Source organism: Lithobates pipiens, unplaced genomic scaffold (assembly GCF_037356315.1).
Source record: "Lithobates pipiens isolate NorthernLeopardFrog02 unplaced genomic scaffold, aLitPip1_a1.2 Scaffold_18, whole genome shotgun sequence".
Classification (NCBI taxonomy): domain Eukaryota; kingdom Metazoa; phylum Chordata; class Amphibia; order Anura; family Ranidae; genus Lithobates; species Lithobates pipiens.
The window spans coordinates 337,121,830-337,142,785 of record NW_027507758.1 but is presented as its reverse complement, the minus strand read 5'-3'; the positions used below and the strand labels follow the sequence as shown (position 1 = coordinate 337,142,785).

General features: G+C 41.3%; 1 protein-coding gene across 7 annotated transcripts in view; it reads left to right on the top strand.

Moving 5' to 3' along the window:
• Positions 1-20,956, top strand: part of MYO6 (myosin VI) — a 416,768-nt gene that overhangs the window by 23,172 nt on the left and 372,640 nt on the right. Inside the window, exon 2 of one of the 7 annotated variants that reach the window (XM_077487354.1) lies at positions 14,912-15,073. The exons of the other annotated variants lie outside the window; for them this stretch is intronic. The gene's annotated coding sequence lies outside the window, so the exon portion shown is untranslated. The remainder of the gene's footprint in view (positions 1-14,911; positions 15,074-20,956) is intronic. 7 annotated transcript variants of the gene reach the window in all.

Below are 20,956 nucleotides of genomic sequence, written 5' to 3'. Positions count from 1 at the left end.
CCCCGCAAGCGCACCGCCCCAGTGTGAAAGCACTCGGGAGGCGGTTTTCAGGTATTTTACAGGCGCTATTTCTAGCGCTAAAATGCCTGAAAAAACACCTCAGTGTGAAAGGGGTCTTAAGTTCTAAGTACTAAGTGTCTTGTAATAGAGACTATAGAGTGAGCAGCTTTACTAAAGGGACGGCTATAAATATTTTGCGTTCATATTTTTTATGATAGATTATTATTATACAGGATTTATATAGCGACGACAGTTTGCGCAGTGCTTTACAACATGATGGCAGACAGTACAATTACAATACAATACAGGGGGAATCAGACAGCACTGCTCGTTAGAGCTTACAATCTAGGAAGATGTAATGGAGTCCCAGAATCTTTGCATACAAATCACGCTTACTAATAGTGTATAGCCATTTTGCAGGCCTATGTAATGATGCAATGTTTCTCCGACATAACAAGATTCAGATGTTTGCAGCTACATTTCACTATTTTTAGTCATAAGTGAGTGTTTTCCATGCAGCTCCTGGTAATTTTGGTAACTGTGTGGCAATGAGAACATGTAATTTGGCAGGTTCATTTGCAATGTCATGTGGGTGATGTTGTTCTCGTGTGTATTACACGAGGCAGACAAACGATCTATGTAATCCTTTCGTTAGAGAGACTTCTCTGCATGGGATTGCTTATTACGCATCCCAAAGTGTGCCGCCTCATTGTACTACAAACCCTTCTTTGTTTTTAGGAAGAGCAACGCCATTCTGCCCTGAAGCCTTATACAATTTTGGTCTTATTTCTAAAACAATCATTTTGAAAATCACTTCTGTAAACTGAAGGAGACCAGCACAGAGAACAAACGCACAAAGGTCAAATTAGATCAGAGGAGGGTAGTGAAGTACTGTTACTGAAAAAACTTCCATTGAAAGAGGAATTCATTATTTCCATAAATTGTGCGTTTGCTTTCTTCTTTTTTCTTTCATATTGCAAATCAACGAATGCAACAGAAATAGTGCTGGCTTTAGTTTGTCAAAAACTTTATAACTGTATGCATATGCAGTGGATATAAAAAGTCTACTCACCCATGGTGAAATGTCGGGTTTTTGTGATGTGCAAAAATGAGACAAAGATAAATAATTTCAGAACTTTTTACCTTTTAAGATGCCTTTCACACTGAGGGCGTTTTGCAGGCGGTATAGCGTTAAAATGGCGCCTGCAAAATGCCCTAAAACAGCTGCTCCATGCACTCCAGTGTGGACTCCAGAGCACTTTCACACTGGAGCGGTGTGCTGGCAGGGCATCAGAAAAAGTCCTGCCAGCAGCTTCTTTGGAGCGGTGAACTCACCGCTGCTCCCCATTGAAGTGGTATGATACCGCTGGCAAAACGCCATTCCGGGGGCGTTTTGCGGGAGGATTTAACCGTTTTTTGCCCACTAGCGCTACTAAAATTATGCTAAAAATAGCACTGCTTTACTGCTGACGCCCAAGGCGGCGCGGTGTGAAAGTGCTCTTAATGTGAGCTATAAACTGAACAACTCAATAAAAAAAAACTTGTATAACTGGGATGTAACTGAGTTCAGAATTAAGCAATCATATTCAAACTCATGTTAAATGGGAGTCAGTACACACCTGCCATCATTTAAAGTGCCTCTGATTAACCCCAAATGAAGTTCAGCTGTTCTAGTAGGTCTTTCCTGACATTTTTCTTAGGCTGCCATACATGGTCGAATTTCGAAAGAATTTTCTTTTGAAAATCAGAACATGTGTGCGTTTTCAGATCCAATGGTGCCACCATTGATTTTCGAAATTCGGCCAACCAAGCCTTCAATTTCACCTCATGTTGCTAAAGAAAATAATTTTTGTGGCTGAAAATTTTCTTTTCTTGTATATGCGCATTTCTTTTTTGTTTACATTTCTCGCACAAGTCTCCCATCATTGATTAGAAAATCGTTTGTTTTTCAAAAAATTTCCAACATGTCCGAGTACTCAAATTTGATTGCCGCAATTGGCTGTTGCTGCAGCCAACTAATGGGGCGAAATACGAACGAAAATTCTTAGATAAGATTTTCTAAAGGAAATTCTTTTGAAATTTGACCCATGTATGGCCTGCCTAAGTTGCATCCTACAGCAAAAGCCATAGTCCGCAGAGAGCTTCCAAAGCATCAGTGTGATCTCATTATTAAAAGGTATCAGTCAGGAGAAGGATACAAAATTATTTTCAAGGCTTTAGATGTACAATGGAACACAGTGAAGACAGTCATCAAGTGGAGAAAATATGGCACAACAGTGACATTACCAAGAACTGGACGTCCCTCCAAAATTTATGAAAAGATGAGAAGAAAACTGGTCAGGGAGGCTACCAAGAGGCCTACAGCATCATTAAAGGAGCTGCAGGAATATCTGGCAAGTAATGGCTGTGTGGTGCATGTGACAACAATCTTCCGTATTCTTCAAATGTCTGGGCTATGGGGTAGAGTGGAAAGACGAAAGGCTTTTTAATATGAAGAAAAACATCCAAGCGCAGCTAAATTTTGCAAAAACACATCTGAAGTCTCCCAAAAGCATGTGGGAAAATGTGTTATGGTCTGATGAAACCAAAGTTGAACTTTTTGGCCATAATTCCAAAAGATTTGTTTAAAGCAAAAACAACACTGCACATCACCAAAAGAACACCATATGAAGCATGGTGATGGCAGCATCATGCTTTGGGCAGTTTTTCTTCAGCTGGAACAGGGGCTTTAGTCAAGTTAAAGGGAATTATTAACAATTCCAAATACCAGTCAATATTGGCCCAAAACCTTCAGGCTTCTGCTAGAAAGCTGAACATGAAGAGGAACTTCATCTTTCAGCATGACAACGACCCAAAGCATATATCCAAATCAACAAAGCAAGGGCTTCATTAGAAGAAGATTAAAGTTTTGGAATGGCCCAGCCAGAGCCCAGACCTGAATCTGATTGAAAATCTGTAGGGTGCTCTGAAGAGGGCCGTGCACAGGAGATGCCCTTGCAATCTGATTTGGAGTGCTTTTGCAAGAAAGAGTGGGCAAATAATGGCAAGTCAAGATGTGCCATGCTGATAGACTTATACCCAAAAAGACTGAGCGCTGTAATAAAATCAAAAGGTGCTTCAACAAAGTATTCGTTTAAGGGTGTGCACACTTATAGTTTGTTGTTCAACTGAGTTGTACAGTTTATAGGTCACATTAAAGGTAGAAAAAGTTCTGAAATGATTTATCTTTGTCATATATATATTTATTTTATTTTATTTTTTTACATCACAGAAGCCTGACGCAATTTTAACAGGGGTGTGTAGACACTTTATATCCACTCTATAAAGTGTCATTAAAAAAACTATCAAAAAAAGCTGTATTACATGCTGTTCATACTCCGTCACTATAGGATTTGTTTTTCGTACTCTGCAAAAAAAGAGAGGAAGAAAAAGGGGTTGATCCTGCTGTTCTCTATCTGCACCTTCTGTGCAAGTCCCCAATTCAGCTATGAATTTTGCAGAGCAGTGTTGGCAGCTCTGCACATGCTAAGTTTTCAGTAAGTTTCTGTGCTGAGCATTTTCCTCCTTATAACATCTAAGCAGCCCATGTGACTATAGACCTCCTCCATGCCCACTAACCAGCTAAACACAATGGGGGTGGGATTTTACATCCTGATTGATGGAGGCTTCACCTTCTTGTTATTCTAAGGCCGGTTATACACGGAGCAAATTTCTATTCTGCAAGCACAGGTTGCCAGGCCATTCTCTTCTCCTGATCATGGGAAGCCATCCTCGCCAGGAGAAGACAGTGATTATTGCTAGCTATTGCAGCTGCTAGTGATAATCGCAGGTAAAACCTGACATGCTGGGTGTACCCAAGTTGATCGATGGATCAACTTGGTACATTCAGCCTACCCATACACCGTTCATATCTTGGCTGGTGCCTGCTGAACTGGCCAACATCTGACCTGTGTATGGCCTGTCTATGACACAGGCTATAAGGGTATGACACAGCCTGTGACTGGAAAAAATCTGCCTACACTGTGTTATTGCCAAAAAATAATAAAGATGTAATTCCAAATCTATATTTGTTTGACGATTTAAAACCGTTTATTGATATTATTTATTTTTTATTCTGCATTCCAAAGACCTTTTTTTTTTTTTTGCACATCTGACCAGTAGCAGATAACTGAGCTCCTCCTGCCACTGTTTTCCTGCAAACAGGCTAGGAAATAGCTGGGGCATGTGACAGCTGTATATCGATTAGAAAAGGTACTTAGATGTTTTTTTTTTTTCATTAAAATAATTACAGTGCCATCATCCCCATACAGAAAGATAAGGGATAATGTGCATTAAAGGAGAAGTCTGGCCTGAGCTTTTTAGGCTGGGTTTCTCCTCTGGGTCTCAGGAGTGCAATCCATTTTGTATTCCTGTGACCCGTTTTCATAGGAGAGCGGCATTAGACTGCTTTCCGCTGATGTCACTGTCATCAGTTGAGGCAGCGCCTCATCCCAACTTCCCAAGTCTGGATCTGCCAGCTGCCTTGACTGATGGCATTCTCAGCAAGCTGCTAAGACGGCCGCTCCCCACCCCTCCACAGCTGAGTGCTCCAATGAGCACGGAGGAGCAGAGAGGAGAGACACTGACTGACAGTCAGTGGCTCTCCTCTTGGGGATCTGTAAGAACTGAGCCATCGGCGATGTTAAGTGGCTCAGTTCTCAATGCAGAGACGGTGGGGGACAGATGCAGCATCGGTCTGATGCTGCATCCACCTAGGTAAGTATGAATCTAAAAACAAAACAAAAAAAAAACATACTTCTCTTTTAAAGAGTGTGTATTTAGTAGTACTTTAATTTTAGTAATACAAATGTATTATGTGTCTATACAGAAGCACAGGATTTCTTAGACTGCAATTTAAACTGCCTACAGAAATGGATGTTGGCAACAAAAAAAAAGAAAAAAAGAAAAGTTAGCCCGCAGAGGATAACCCTGCCCATAACCATCATGCCTCAGGTTTTTGTTGGTATTCTCAGGAGAATGCATGTTTCTTCATCAACTCTGCTGTTCTCTGTTGATTTTTTATTTATTTTTTCCTCTACGTTCAGCAGCTGCTGTTATGCTGGATATGCTAAAAAGGAGCTCCTGTCTCCTGTGTAAAAATGAACCATCAGCAGCTAGAAAAACCTGTAGCTACTGACTTTTCACAAACAGCCGCTCACCTGTCCCATGATCCAGCAGTGTGCTCACCCCAGCCTGATCCATCTCTTGTCTGTCCCCAACACCAGCATGTTAACTGTGGGCACCCAGGTGTGACAGCTTGTGGCTTCACAGCCAGGTGCCCTGTGCGCGAGCCGCACTGCACATTGTGAATGGTCTTGTCTTCTGGGACGTGCCACGTGTCTCAGAATTCTGTGGGGAGGGAGTGGGATGAAGAACTTTCACTTCCAATCGCCTAGGTGATAAGAGCGAAAGTGGGAGTGGGTACCTGTCAAAAGAAGAGGTACCCACTCCCCCCCCCCCCCCCCCGTGCCATTTCTTTAAAAGAGGCCTTAAAACAAGGGTGTCCAACCAGTGGCCCGGGGGCCACATATGGCCCGCGGAGCCCTCCTGATGTGGCCCGTGACCTCACGCCCTGGGATGGCGGGTTGGCAAGCCCAGATCGCGGGTTGCCAACCTGTCCTCCCAGAGCATCATCAGTGTTTTGATGAAGCTGGCGGTAGAGGAAGCAAGCTGCTGCAGAGCCGCATAAACCAATGCTTCCTGAATAGCGCCAGCTCCTGTCACAGGTGGAGTGATGAGTGATGAAGTGATCAAATGCATCCGCCTGGGACATGCACTGCCAACAATGCCTGAATGAAAGACTGTTTTTTAAAGGTAAGTTTATTACTATAATCACAGTGTATTTATGGGAATATCTGTCTGCAGTGGTTACTGGGCTACATTCAAACTGATCCACAGGTGCAGCACAGTGCGCCTGCGGGTGACCTGCACCGAGCCATAGACTTCTGTTATTACCTGCAGGTTTGGTGCACTTTCAGAAAGTGCACCATTCCTGCAGGATATAATAGGATTCTATGGCAAAGTGCAGCTAACCCACAGGAAAGCCACAGCCACACAAGGGGATCCGTCTCCGTCCATCTAATTGGATCGGAGGATCCATAGAGTAGAGTAGAGCAGACTGTGTTCATTCTGCATATGCAGAGTCAACACGGACCTGTCAAATGCCCACCCTGCTCATTGTGGCCCACGACCAGTTACCATTTCACTTAAGTGGCCCTCTCTCTTCAAAAGGTTGGGCACCCCTGCCTTAAAACATCCTCTCCTGGGTGGCGCTCTTTTTTAAGTCCTTAGTGTCTCCAGCCAGCTACTAAGTGCAGGTTTTCCCGTATTATACTGCCGGTGTGTCCTGTCTGTGTACAAACAGCCACAGATAGTTCGCACAGAGGCTGCAAGTCTGAATGATTCTTTACTATTCTAATTGAGGAAGCAACACTGATAGTTAATTTATGAAAAGGAAAGATCACACAGCACTGCAGACTGTATGATCCATCTACCAGCTGCTTGTAAGCACAGCCTTGGCTGATGGATCTTTTCCCTTCTTATGAATGAATGATCAGCGTGTCAGGCCAGTGCTATGTATAACACAGCCCTGCAGCACCGATCATTCATTCCTAGAAGTGCAGCACTTGGTGGTCCATCAGAAGGGCTATGTAGGACAGGAGAAGGAGGTTATGGCCTAAAGGGGTCAGCCCATCGAAAAATGATTTATTGTATTTTGTTGGTAGCTAGAAAGTTGCATATAGTTCTCAGGGTCTCTGGTTGTGACATGTCAGTGATTAAGTTTTCAGGTCTGCACGTTCTACAACCATTACAAAGAGCTCCCTCTGTCCGTGATGAATTTTCATTCCTTCATTTATATTCTGGAGATTGCAATAGGAATGGCTGAAATACACAGGAATGAACGAGAACAGAGCCAGGAATCGCAGAGGAAAGATGTCACCACTGTAGTCCCTGAGAGGTCAAAAACATAAGCCACTAGGCTCAATTTGTAACCAAAATATCACTTCTTAATGAACTGGCCATTAAAGCACACTTTTTATGGATCACATTAGATGTTAATAGACTTTACATGCTGCCTGGATTTGCCCTTTATAAAGATTTATTTTTTCTTCATATTTTAGAATCTACCTGATGATGAAAACAGCTGAATGAAGGCAAACTTCAAATTAATTTTTCTTTTTTATGCCTTATCAGTGTGAGTAGACTTTGATATAAACCTTGCAGCGTTTTAGGCCCCTTGCACACAGGGCCATCCAGCTGCAGTGCGTCCCTCTTTAAATTTTAGTACACCCGCGAGGGACAAGTGCATGTTCCTAAACCTCGTCCTTAAATGCACAGGGTTCTAAATGCCGGTACCTCTTGGTACAGCGTTCAACTCTGTCCAGCCATAGCATGCCATAGACATTGACAGGCTATGTATATCGGGGCTGGACGTTGCACCTGTCCATTTTGTGCGCAATTAAGCTAGATGGCCTTGTGTGCATAAGTGTTCTTAATAATCAGGAATAGTCTTTTTAAATCTTTATATGTCAGTACTGAATAAAAAAAAAAATAATAAAAAAAAAAAATGCGATACGCCGTTGCAAGAAATTACATTCTCTGTGTTTTATTCCTAAAAAGACCCTACAAGTACAGAAACTTGCCTGTCAATCTGCCCAAAATGCACTTGGCTCTCAAGCCCTGCTGTGAGCTAACAACACAGCATGTTTCTGGACTGTGCTTTGTCAGCTCTCCGTTTTTTTTTTTTTGCTACACTACACCACCACCACCACTCTCCCATCTCTAAAAAATATATAGCTCATTCTATAGTCCAAGATAAGGATCAGGAGAGCTAAATAGGCTAGATAGCACAGGAAGTGTGCAGAGGACACAGTGCAGCTGCATTTCTGACATGAGCAACACTGTTTTTTTATTTATTTCTTACTTGTCAAACAGATATAAAAACACAGTCGCATGCAATTAATAGACCAAAAGGGAGTGAATCAGAAGTTTTATTGGGAGGGTTTACATATGCTTTGATAAATACCTGTCTGGGTGTGTAGTCTTCACCAGAGGACAGTATAAGAAGGGCGCTCTGCAGATACACACATGCAGATACAAAGCTTCCCCTGTAATTATTTTTTCAAGTGCATTTCCAATCTCCGCAAAGCTTTTTACTTGTCTTGTAATTACAGAGAGAGTGGCAATGGCAGTAAAACACAGCACTGTTGGCCAAAGCCAAGCAGTTAAGACTAATTACAAGCAGCTAAAAGAGGTTTATTGTTATCTGGGAAATGTATAGGAAGTAAACGTGTTTGTTACTGCCTGAACTGTAATGCTTTTCAATTTTCACTGTGAGTAATCACGGCCATTCTCTGCAGTTTCCTCATTTTTTATTTTAAAGGATAAAAGTCCCCTAACATTCAGGAGCAGTAATCGCTTATTAGCGCATATCAGTAATACCTTACCGTTGAGATACAGGGTGGGGGGTGTTCATGCTAAACCCCTAACCTGCTTTTCCTTCCCACCTATACATTGACCAGAGGATGAGTCAGATGTCAGGATGAGTTGACCCTCAACTCATCCTGACATCGATTTGTCCTTATGCTACTCCTTGCCCCCCCCCCAGTTTCTAAGTTGTATACAAAGCTGTATGTACAATAAGTACCAAGTAGTATGTAAGTTTCCATTTAATCCTTTTTAGTACTGTCTCATATTCAACCTATATCAAACTGTCCCTGTTGTGGATCCTTTTCTGTACCCATCTGAAGTCTATACCTATTGTGCCATGTATTACAATTCACTTATATTGGTGACTATATGGGAAAAGTGGTGCATGTGGGGAAAAACTATGTACATGCAGAAGCGATCTATGTTTATATAAGTATGACCTTATACAGGCTTTTTTTTTGTATTGATGGCTGCACGTGCCATCTGCAGCTACCCAGGTATGGGAAAGCACTGAAGACATTTTATTGGCTAGAAGACTTTTTTTTAAGCATTTAAACCTCCTACATAAGTTCTTAATTGTCTTTGCCATCTCTACTGAGCAGCCCTGAAGGGCCGCTATGGAGTCTTCTGAGACCTTGCTCATTAGATGATCCGCTCGAAGGGCTATGTTGTTGGGCATCAAGTTGTACTCTACCTGAGACTACCTGGCCAGTGCAGGACACAGTTTTACAGTCTTTTCCTAAACAGTACCTAGCTTTTCTTAAATGTGGGCAATCCTGTGATTGAGTTACTCTGTTAGAGTACCTGATGCCGCGTACACGTGATCGGAATTTTGGAATTCCGACAGGATTTCGCTCAAGCTGTCTGGCACACACACGGTCACACCAAATTCTGACCGTCAAGAATGCCGTGACATACAACACTACGACGGGACTAGAAAAATGAAGTTCAATAGCCAGTAGCCAATAGCTTCCGTCTCGTAGTTGAATCTGAGCATGCGTGAGTTTTTGCCGTTGGAGAAATTGAGAAACTGCTCTCAATCTTTTGCTGGTGGAAATTCGGCCAGCAAAATTCCAATGGAGCATACACATGGTTGCATTTTCCGACGAAAAGCTCTCATTGTTCTTTTGCTGGCCGAAACTCTAACCATGTGTATGCGACATAAGTCAAAGAAACAACTGTCCTATTTGACTTGAGGGGTCTCATAGGTGATATTGTGCATTAAACATATATATACTGGTTCAGCTATGTCATGACAACTGTGCTCCTGCTGCATTTTTCCATGGTCCTGTTGAATATAGTAAGCAGGCAACACTCTCCTTATGGCTTGAGGCTGTGATGAGGTTTGGGGTTTCTCTGGGATCTCATTGATGGGTGATATTACATAGTCCTAGAGCCAGGAATCCGTAGTGATGGGCATTGCCAGTCATCTAAGGAAACATTCTTTTTAAACATTTTGTATAGTGGGAGGACAACATAGTCCTGTTTAAAATAATAATAATAAAATGTCATACTAAATCTTTATCCAACTAATATGCAAAACCATAATTTATATGTACCATACGAGCAACTGGGCATGAGTTTGAGTTTAAACTGGACCTGTGCCAAGACTTTGTATAATCAATTATTTACTTATTGAATAATCATAGCCTGGTTACATTTTTACTTTTTTTTGTAAATTTGTTTTTATTAACAGTTTTTTTCAACACAAACAACACATACAAACATGTGAGAAAAAGGTTTTACATAAATCTAATAAAGACCTATCATTGTGAGCACACCTGTCAGTGGTAAATGGTTTGTCTCATTGCTGTAACCGATGAATTCTGCTGGAGCGCTTGCTCTGGTAATGTAAGTTGAAAAATAACCGACTTACTGGCTGAACCACCAAGTAAAAATGAAGAGGGCAAAAAAGCCTAAAAATTGAAAACTAATGTAACCATCACATTTAAAGCAGAAGTAAACTGCCAGACTATATGCAAAATTGGGGCCCCCAGGAGCTTTTGGCCGTAATGTGGGCATATGCACAACATAAATATATTATGACAGACTTGCCTAGCAAAGCAATATTCTCTAGCTCTGTGATGTCAGCGCCCTCCTCCATCAATTCTGTCTTCTCCCAGACTTCTTCTGGGTTTTGAGTTTCACCTCCTTTGTCTGGGCCTGCATGGTGTAATTCTAATGCATACACACAAGAGTTTCTTCTTCCTTGCACAGAATTGCGCTGGACTGTACACTGATGTGCGCACATGTGGCTCAGTGTACACTTGCAGAAAGTGTTGACAGGCATGGTGGAACAAAGCCTGCCTGTCAGCACTACAAAAGCAAGTAGTTCAGTTCTTCTTTAAGGATTAGGTTTAGAAATTGCCTTTTTCGCACAGACACTCGTGCATTCAGCTTTTCTAAATGCAGAAGTCCCCTGGGAAATATAAACAACTTTTGGGCTTCATTCACATGGGTGCCGAAGCCCATAAAATGTGAATGGGCCATTTGTTTATGTGGCTGTATTAACCTGAATGGGGACGCAGTGGCTGGAATGACACAGTCACACATCTTGCTTTAACAGGTGTGCGCCTTCAGGGCCAGATTTACATCTCTGGAGCCCATAGGCAGAGAATTCTGAAGCACAACCCTCCCCGGTAAGATCAACGTTTATTTTTCTTGACAAATTACCGCAAAATTTCAGTAAAAAAAACACTAAAGTTAATTTTATGGCAACCAAACACAATAAACTATCCACTTTTTTTGAAAAATATAAAAGACAAGGTTGCACCGAGTAAATAGATTCCCAATATGTCAACCCTTAAATTTGTGTACACCTGTGAAATGGCAACATACTTCTGCACCCTATATTTTCTGTAGGCGATGTTTTAAAGCCCCCTATGGGTCATCAGTTTAGTGTTACAGAGGAGGTCTTGTACTAGAATTATTGCTGTCACTCTGGCGTGCATGGCGATCTGTAAGATGTGCATTACAATCAATGTTTTCACGTGTAGGTGCCCCAGATGTGTACATTTACGTTAGTTTATGTGGGGTGGGGGGGACTTCAAACATTTTTTCGGGTAGGGGCTTTAATGTGCTTGGGTGTAACTTTTTTTTTCTTTCTTTTTTTGTAAAAAAAAAAAAAAGTTTTCTTTGGTTTTTACTTTTTTTTTTTTTTTTTTTTTCTTCAGAGGACAGAAGGTCTCTTTATGCGATGATTTTTATGTGACAGGTTCTCTTTAATGACACATGCAGGACGCCAGTACTGGAGATATGTGGAGGCAATCGGGCGACAGCGCAGCCGCCTGAGTGCATCTACCAGACAGATGGGAGTCTGCCTGTCGGTTTTACACACAATCCTGGTGGCTGCAGCCATTGGATTGTGTGTGAAATCCCTGCTGTCATGTCCGTACGACATAGGGACCTGGCAGCGAAAGAGTAAACAAAACTCTTTCTGACCCTCTAAGGAAGGGCGCTATGTCTAATGTGCCTAGTGGAAAATCCGGCCCTGTGAGCCTGTCAAATGTAATTCCTGTTTTTAAAACAGGTTTAGGATATATTCACACAAGATACACTAGGGTGTGTTTGTGAGCACATTTTTAACGCATGACAACCAAATAATAATAATAATAAATAGTGGTTCCCTAAAAATGCAGTTTCCACCAGCATATTGCATTTGCCCAGGGCTGAAAAAATTACAGAATGCACTACTTTGTTTCTGTACGATGCGGTGTGTTCAAATGTATGCAAACAGGCACAAATGCACATATACACAATGCACTGCAAGGCAAATCGAGGCAAACAAGGCAAAAAAACAAATAAAATAAAAAAAACAAATGCAGTGCATGTAAAATACACGCCAATGCATTCCAAAACGTTACAAAAAAAAAAAAAACGCAAAGCATCAGAACGTGCATGCATGAATGTGTTGTGGTGGGAATGAGCAATGAGTTATATTGCCCTACCTTGACAAAGAGTATGTAAACTTAAAATTTCTTCCTTTTTTTTTTTTTTTTTTTCCTTTCTTTTTCCCCTTGTCATTTTCCTTTTTTTATATGCCACCAAAGTGTATCTACAACCCAGAGAATGCAAATCGCATAGACTTTTTTGCCTTGATATATTACCAGTTTTACTAGTTATTGGAAGTAGTAAGCATTATAAGTAAGGCTAGAAACAAATCCTCTAGTAAACCGATATAAATGCAAAATACAAAATTCTGCACCATAAGCTTAATTGACAACTTTTTTGCTCTGTAGTGACAGTCTTCTTGGTCTAAGACTGTAAAATGATGTGCTGATATTTTCCTGAATGTAGAGATCTGCAGAGAGGAATGTACAGAATGCTAGGCCCAGACACTCCCCACTCAGCCCTGTTTTTCTGTCACTGGAGAGGTTTTGTTTGCATTGATTTCAAGTCTCCCCCTACACAAAGCACATCAGGCTCATTGTCACATGGTGCAGTGTTTTGTTGGTCTCTACAAGTCCAGCAAGCAAAGCCTATAGAATTCTAGTAAGCCTAGTGCCACTTGGAGATGTCCGAGCAAGTGCATCCCTGCTGTTTAAGATTCTATAGTGACATCCAGATTTCATTCTGAAAAAGCAATCTAATCCAAATACAATTAAAATAGTTTTAAAGCTCAACTCTGGGAAAATGAAGGTCTCTTGCACGCTGTACTGATGTATGAGCATCATTACTGACAGAAAAAAACTTGATAATGAGCTGAATATCTTTTGCACGTATTTACAATTATGCACTCACAGGCCTAAAAGAATTCTTGTAGCTACAAGGATGTGTGGCCTATGCACGTATTTGCGCACATTTGTGCTTATTTGCATATATAAAATGCAAAAATACTGACCAGCAGCTCAGACACACACACACACACACACACACACACACACACACACACACACACACACACACACACACACACACACACACACACACACACACACACACACACGTACGTACGTACGTACGTACGTACGTGTGTGTAATAATATAATATAAAACAATTTTTTTTTTCTTATCTATATGCCGCACATGTTTGTGTGTAGTACAGGCACATTAAAAATATTGGTCTTCATTTACATCGGTAAAAAAAAAAAAACAACATAAAAATGTTGCAGCAGTGTGCAAAGGGCCTTCAAGTCTAGCCTTGTAGTGAGCCTCCCTTCACAGACCTGGGACTGGTATGGCGGGTGCTACTGGGTAGAGAGGAGAGAGACCCGTGAACATGTAAAACCTCTTTTGGTTTTAACTGTCACATTCCCTAACCGCTGTGACCAGGTAAGAGGCTATTGGAGCATAATTTGTGGTAAATTTGCTTCAATGGAGAACAGGTGAGACATGAGGGGTCTAAAAGACGACTTCTTGTCCCCTATGTGATAAAAAAGGTTTAGTGTAAAAAAAAACAAAAAGGTACAGCCAAGCACTTATAAAAGCCCTCTCCACTCCTACATGGCTACACACAAAAATCACATTGCATATCGCAGCGCCCGCTAAAGCGAGTGCAATAATTTTAACTAAACTGATGACCAGTAAGGGGGCCTTTAAGGCTGCATTCACACCTATGCATTTTTTGTGCTTTCTGCATTTTGCAGATTTGCACTGCCGTCCATTTACCATGGATGAATCCATGGTAAATGGACGGCAGTGCAAATCTGCAAAATGCAAAAAGCACTAAAACTGCATAGGTGTGAATGCAGCCTAAAGCATCGCCTATGGAAAATTTAGGGTACCAAAGTTTGTCATCATTTCAGGGATGCACCCAATTTTAAGGCTTGACATGTTTGGTATCTTTTTACTTGGTGCAAAGTCACCTGTTATATTTTACCAAAAAATATAGATATGGCGTTTGTGTGTCCTCCAATTAATGTCAGTGTATTTTTTACTGAAATGTGCATTAATGTGACGTTAGAACCACTACCATTTTATTCTCCAGGGTCTCTCCTTTTAGAAAATAAATAATATTTTTGAGGCTGTTGAGTAATATTCAGGTCTAAAACAACAAAACATTTTTTTTAATGCCTGGAAAAAAAAGATCAAAAACAGCTATGACAGTGAAAAAGTTAAAGCGATAGGCTCCAGCGCTGTCATCCTAATGCAGGATTTACTGCCCTACTCACTGATGCATAACAAGCATGAGGACTTTTCTGGATGCATGTTTATGGTGATGCCTAAAATTAGACTAATACCAAGCTTTTTCTTTATAAGGTTATACCTAATTTGGCAGATGGCAATCAGGGATCCTAAATTATGAATTTCTGTTAGATATTGTCATATTTATATTGTGAACGTACAACATTGATCTCCTCATTGTTCTTCTGCTTGGCAAGGTGTTTGAATTGACTTTCACTCCAGTTTAATTGTTGTTTTTTTTTTAATGGCTGAACTTGTTGCAAGTGTGTTTTCTGCTGTTTCTAGAGAAAGAGTCTGAATACAACTTTATTTGTTGCAGGCTTTTATTGGATTACATAATCAAATACACAGCAGCTGACCTATTGTCATATTCTCAAACCAAACCCAATTAAAAGTCCCTGATTTGGGGAGAAGTGTATGCTGAAGTGTGATGGATGTTTGGTTCCTCCAGAGGACATAACGAGTTGGTGCTACGGAAAAGGTGAATACATGAGGTGGAGACTTTTTTCCATGTTACTACCCAGTGGGGCCTGGTGTTCAAAATTTTTTGGGGGGCACAAACAAACTGAAAAATACTGAAACTCCCCCATCAATTGCAGCCACTCGGGCCGGTCAAATGCAGCCACTCGGGCCGGTCAAATGCAGCCACTCGGGCCGGTCAAATGCAGCCACTCGGGCCGGTCAAATGCAGCCACTCGGGCCGGTCAAATGCAGCCACTCGGGCCAGTCAAATGCAGCCACTCGGGCCGGTCAAATGCAGCCACTGTGTAATTTAAAGCGGTTCTGCACACATTTTAATAACCTATTGCCATTCTGGTTGCTATTGTCCACAAATTTCCTAATGCCCCTCTTTTTTTTTTTTTTTTTTTTTTTTAATCCTACCTTTCGTTATTTTCATTTTTATCTTTTCACCCCCTGTGGCGATGGGCGGTCTTTATGCGGGGATCAGCATCACTTCCTGCTGAACCCCGCACTGTCTCCTGGGATCTTGTCCAAGTAATCCCAGGAGACTTTGTGGCTAAGACTGGCGAAATCTCGCGAGATTTTGCGGACGTGACTTGACGTGATCACGCCGTTGTCCTGACAACATTCTGGATTTGCAAAGCTCGTAGCTGTAGCTACAGAGCATGCGCGGGTACCGGCAAAGCATGCTGGTTCCTAGCAAAGACTGGAAAGAGGAAGTTATTGCTTGTGAGCTTCAAATGCCCACACGAAAAATGAAATCTGCCAAACACTAAAAATAAAAAGTAAAATTTGGAGGAAAAACTGACATGTTGCACTGAGAAATGCTGGAAAAGTAAGCATATTTATTTCAATAGATACATTTTAAAGATTAAACAGAAAAAACATTTTTTTTCATGAGTGCAGAACCGCTTTAAATAGCCCCTGTTCACACCTGAACGTTCTGTCACCTGAAGCAAAATGCCTGAAGCGCAAAAAATACATCAGCTTCTTTTTAGGCAGATTACAGGTGTTTTTCTGCTTTTTACATTAGTGACCTTGTGACCTGAACAAAATCGTGGTTAAAAATGAGCGACTTTTCGCCTGAAAACTATTCGCTCAGGTGTGAATGCAGCCTTAATGGTTGAATCATTACCCGACCCGAGACTAATGGCCATATTTCACCAATGGATTTTTTTTAGAACCCCTCCTTCTGTAAAACTCATACATTTATACATTTATATATATATATATATATATATATATATATATATATATATATATATATATAAATGTTTTTTAGTTTACCAAAATTTAGAGCAGTGCCCTCCAAACTACCTGTTAGAGAGATGCAGCCCTTTGCTTGCTTTTATCTGGCCCAGAAGCACCATTCCTTCCAAGTGACACCAGCAACAGGGCACTATTTCTTCCGGTGACACCAACGATGGGGCACTATTCTTGTGTATTCTGTATTTTTAACTCCTAATCTTTATACCTGAGGTATTATTTATCCCCACTGATGCTGGGCATTTTTCTATTCCCACTGGCCACAGTCTGCCTCCTAATAAAGTCTGAAGACCAATGTGTTGGCCTTTTAGGAAAGTTTTGAGACTCCTGTTTTAAAGGATCGAGTGACAACCTGTGAAGAATCCAGTGTCATGCAACCAATTGCACTGTAAACTTGTGGTATGCGGTGGTTGATAACACCTGTTTGGGTCTCACTGACTGACCATACACACACACACACACACACACACACACACACACACACACACACACACACACACACACCTGCACTTCATAAGTTGCTCTGTTGGCAACACCCAAATTGACAAAAGTTGATTTTATGGATCAAGTTTGTTGAAGGTGTCAGGTTGAAAGTTTTTGGTCAAACACCTGCATGCAGGCACTGTTGGGGTGTTTTCACAGCCAAAAGTGCCGGCTCGGCTGTCAGAATACAACAAACGGCTGCAAGAGATTTGCCCATCCCTTCTTTAGTGCATGGAGGATCCCATTTGATTTATTTTTTGTTAAGCCCATAGGCCAGTGATGGCGAACCTGGCACCCCAGATGTTTTGGAACTACTGCACGAGCATCATGGGAAATGTAGTTCCAAAACATCTAGGGTGCCAAGGTTCGCCATCACTGCCATAGGCTATCAATAGTACATGGGCAGCTTTAGACTCTGAAAGAGAGAACGGAACCTGCTAGTTGAATTGCCCACTGGATTATACCCTAAGCTGATAAAGAATGATGGACATATTCTTTAAATAGGAGTAGCAATTAACATGTACATAACGAATGAATGAAACACTAATTTTGTGATCCGTATAAAAGAGATGCCGAGAAAAGAAAATGACTATTTTCTGTTAATGCATCCTGTGAAAAGGATAAGGAACAAAGACACTTGAGCTATTGGTAACACATTGTTTCTGAAATGTGCCTTTTTTTTCCTTTAATCGCAACTGACAAAAGAATTCATTATTGATATAAAAAAAAGAGACACTAGCATCTCTGTTAACAAGAGTAAAAGCCCAGGAATCTTGATCTTAAAGCAGTACTAAATCCAGAAACAAAAATGTGTTCTGTTGCAGCTTACCAATTTTTAGATTTGGTCGATGCATACATTTTCTAATGCCTTTACCTTCACCTGGTGATCTAGCTAGTAAGTCTGTTATTTTTCAACTTCCTTTAAAAGACCCTTTTTCATGCTGACAAATTTTCAACACTTTGACTCACTGAGTCTGAAAATATATAGCGATAGACTTCTGACTTTACAGATCTGCCTACTTGTTTTGGGTCAGTGGCTTAGAAACGAATGAAACCAGAAGAGTAACATGATGGGTAACTAGTATGTTCATTAATGCCCTGTCTGACCATCTGCTTAAAGTGCCTCTAATGCCTTAAGATTTTCTACTTTCTTGCATTTTTCTGTGTCCAGGATCCCCCAGCCCCCCATATACTTACCTGAGCCCGTTCTCCATTCAGCGTTGTGCCCAATAACAGAGTCTCTCTCCCTCCTCACAGGGCAGATTGATAGCAGCAGGAGCCATTGGCTGCTTCTGCTGTTAATCAGATCCTATGACGAGGAAGTGGGGGGGGGGCAGGGCCCAGCCATGATGTGTCTATAGATGCAGGCAACGGGGCTTGAGTTTGAGCCCACTCCTGTGTCCATAGGATGCAGTTTGTATCCTGTGGTGGGCACTTGCCGAAGAGGGAGAGCCGTGGGGGCTTCAGGGACCACATAAGAGGATGATTGGGGCTGCTCTGTGCAAAACCATTGTACAGAATAGGAGTGTATAACATTGAATTATTATTTAACGAATCGTGCTAATTGTAGTTAGAGAAAGAAAGAAACCTTACAGCTACGACTACAGCTGGGGTCTTAACAAGTGCCACCCCTGTTAGTTTCTGTTGCAAAGTGAAATAGCTTTTCGGCATTTACAGTAATTATACTGCAAGGAGCAGAGTTTGCATTTAGACAGGGAGAGCTCCTTTCTATGGCAGTATGCTGGCATATTAAGTCCTCCTCCCCCCTCCTCTTGCTCTCAGCTGAGCAAAGAGGTGGGCAGACATAACAGTCTTGCTCTGTTCTGGTTGTGAAGCAAACCTCACACAAAAAAACTCAGCAGATCACTCCTTATTAACAAAGGCTTACACTTCTTTCGAGAAGATTTAACTTTTTTTTAACCCTTTTTATACTTACCTAGATGTCCCCCAATGCCTCTACACTGAGAACCGAGCGATCGAACATCGAAGATGGCTGGGTTCTTGCAGATCCCCGAGAGGAGAGCTGCTGACTGTCAATCAGCAGCTCTCCTCTCTGCTCCTCCACGCTCGCCGGAGCATTGAGCTGTGGAGAGGGGGGGGGGTTTGCGTCTCAGTCTCAGATCTCAATCTCGGATTCAGACTTTATTGTCATGACGATGTGGTGCCTGGACTGATTCCAGTGACGTTGGCAGTGAGCGGTCAACGAATTGCAAAACAAATTGCACTCCTGTGACCCATAGGAGAAGCCCAGCCTAAAGCGGGACTTCTCCTTTAAGGAGTACAGCCAAAGCAACTTGTTTGGCTGTACTTCTCCTGTGGATTACATGAGTGCAGTTAATTCTGCTCTCCTGTGACCTGTTTTCAGCAAACAGCAGGCTTCAGCTCGTTGTTGGCTGATGTCAGAGAGCCAGTCCAGGCTCGGGAAAGATCACAACCATATGGTCGAGATCCACCCATAGGAAGAGTCTGCAGGAGCCTGACATTGCACCCACAATCAAACTGATAGTGGGCGCAATGCTTTTGCAGGCTTCTGTGGAAAAAAAAAGAAAAATAAATTTAAATTTTTTTTTTTTACCTGTAACTTTGCCTTTAAGGTGCAATTGCGTTCCTTCCGGGTTGGTCCTTCTTCTTCAGGTGTCTAGGTCAGTGCCTGCATTTACACCTCTTATTGGCTGTCCAGCAGTGGGGTTCTTAGGACCTAGAAGATGTCATTGCAGGGGACTGGCGATCTCAGGAAGGGATTTTAGATGAGCATTTCTGGCTTTACTAAGAAGGAAAAAAATCATAGTAGGATAGGTTAGAGGTGAGTGGGAAGAAGTTTTAGCTTGGATATCAAAGTTTGGACTCGCTGTCTGCTAGAGAGCAAAGTACTAGGAAGTGAGTTTTTTTTTTTTTTTTTTTTTTTGAGAACTTCTTTTCAAGCACAAAAGTCACTTTGGGAAATGCTATAATATGACTTGTTTTGAAATGCTGGTTACACCTTGTTTTTAATTGTTGTCTTTCTTGGGTGTGACTGTTCCTATTGTTAGTACTAATAACTCAACTTTATGCAGGTATTATGATTCACAGTTTGATGCCTTTAAACAGTACATTAAACTAGACATTAGTTTAGTGCTCTTCTGCTGTTGTTTGCCTGAGATTTTTAGCAAAAAAAGTGCTGTAGAAGTAGCATTCAGCGCCTAGGGTTCTATAGTACTTGTAAGAGCAAGAGTGTGTGCATGGGTTGTATCCAGGACCCGTGTGATGCTGCTCAAGTACCCCCAACAGGCCATGTTTGCAGGTTATACTTTATTTTGCACCAGTTCAGAGTCAATGGCTTAGTATTTTGGACAGCTATTTTATCTAAAAAAAATTCCCAAAAACATGGACTGTTGAGGGTACTTGAGGAGAAGGTTGAGAACCACTGGTCTAGACTAGAGGTCGACCGATATATCGGCCGGCCGATATATCGGCCGATATTTGCCGTTTTTTAAATAATCGGCATCGGCCGATTCTGCTGATAAAAAGCCGATTCTACAGCGGGACTTTGAAATGACTTCTGTAAGAAGTCAGTGTGAGTTGCTGAGTTGTCATAGCAACACTTTCCTCCACTCTGGGCAGACTGCCAAGAAAAGAACTAAATGTTACAATGTTTACACTGAATGAATGAAGTCATCTCTGTGTAGAAGTTCTCAGTTTAACCATTTAAATACTTTTCTTACACTTGTTGCTTACAAGTAAAAATCCTGTATTTTCTGCCAGAAAATCACTTAGACCCCCAAAAATTATATATATTTTTTTAGCAGAGATCCTAGGGAATAAAATAGCGGTTGTTGCAATATTTTATGTCACACGGCATTTGCACAGAGGTCTTTCAAATGCATTTTTTTGGGAAAAAAATACACCATTTAAAAAATAAAAATAAAATAAAAACAGTAAAGTTAGTCCATTTTTTTTTTTTTTTTTGTCCAAAAGTTTTGACTACCCGTTTTTATTTAATATATAGGTTTTTTTTTTTTTTTTTTTTTAATCTAGATCATACATACAAGTAAACTGATTGGAGGTTTGTTTTGTTTAATAAATGTTTAAGTGTAAGAAATTTTCTGTATCACTAATGAAGGCTGCTTTCCCACTGGAGCGGGCAGGCGTTGATGGTAAAACGCAAGTTTTAGCG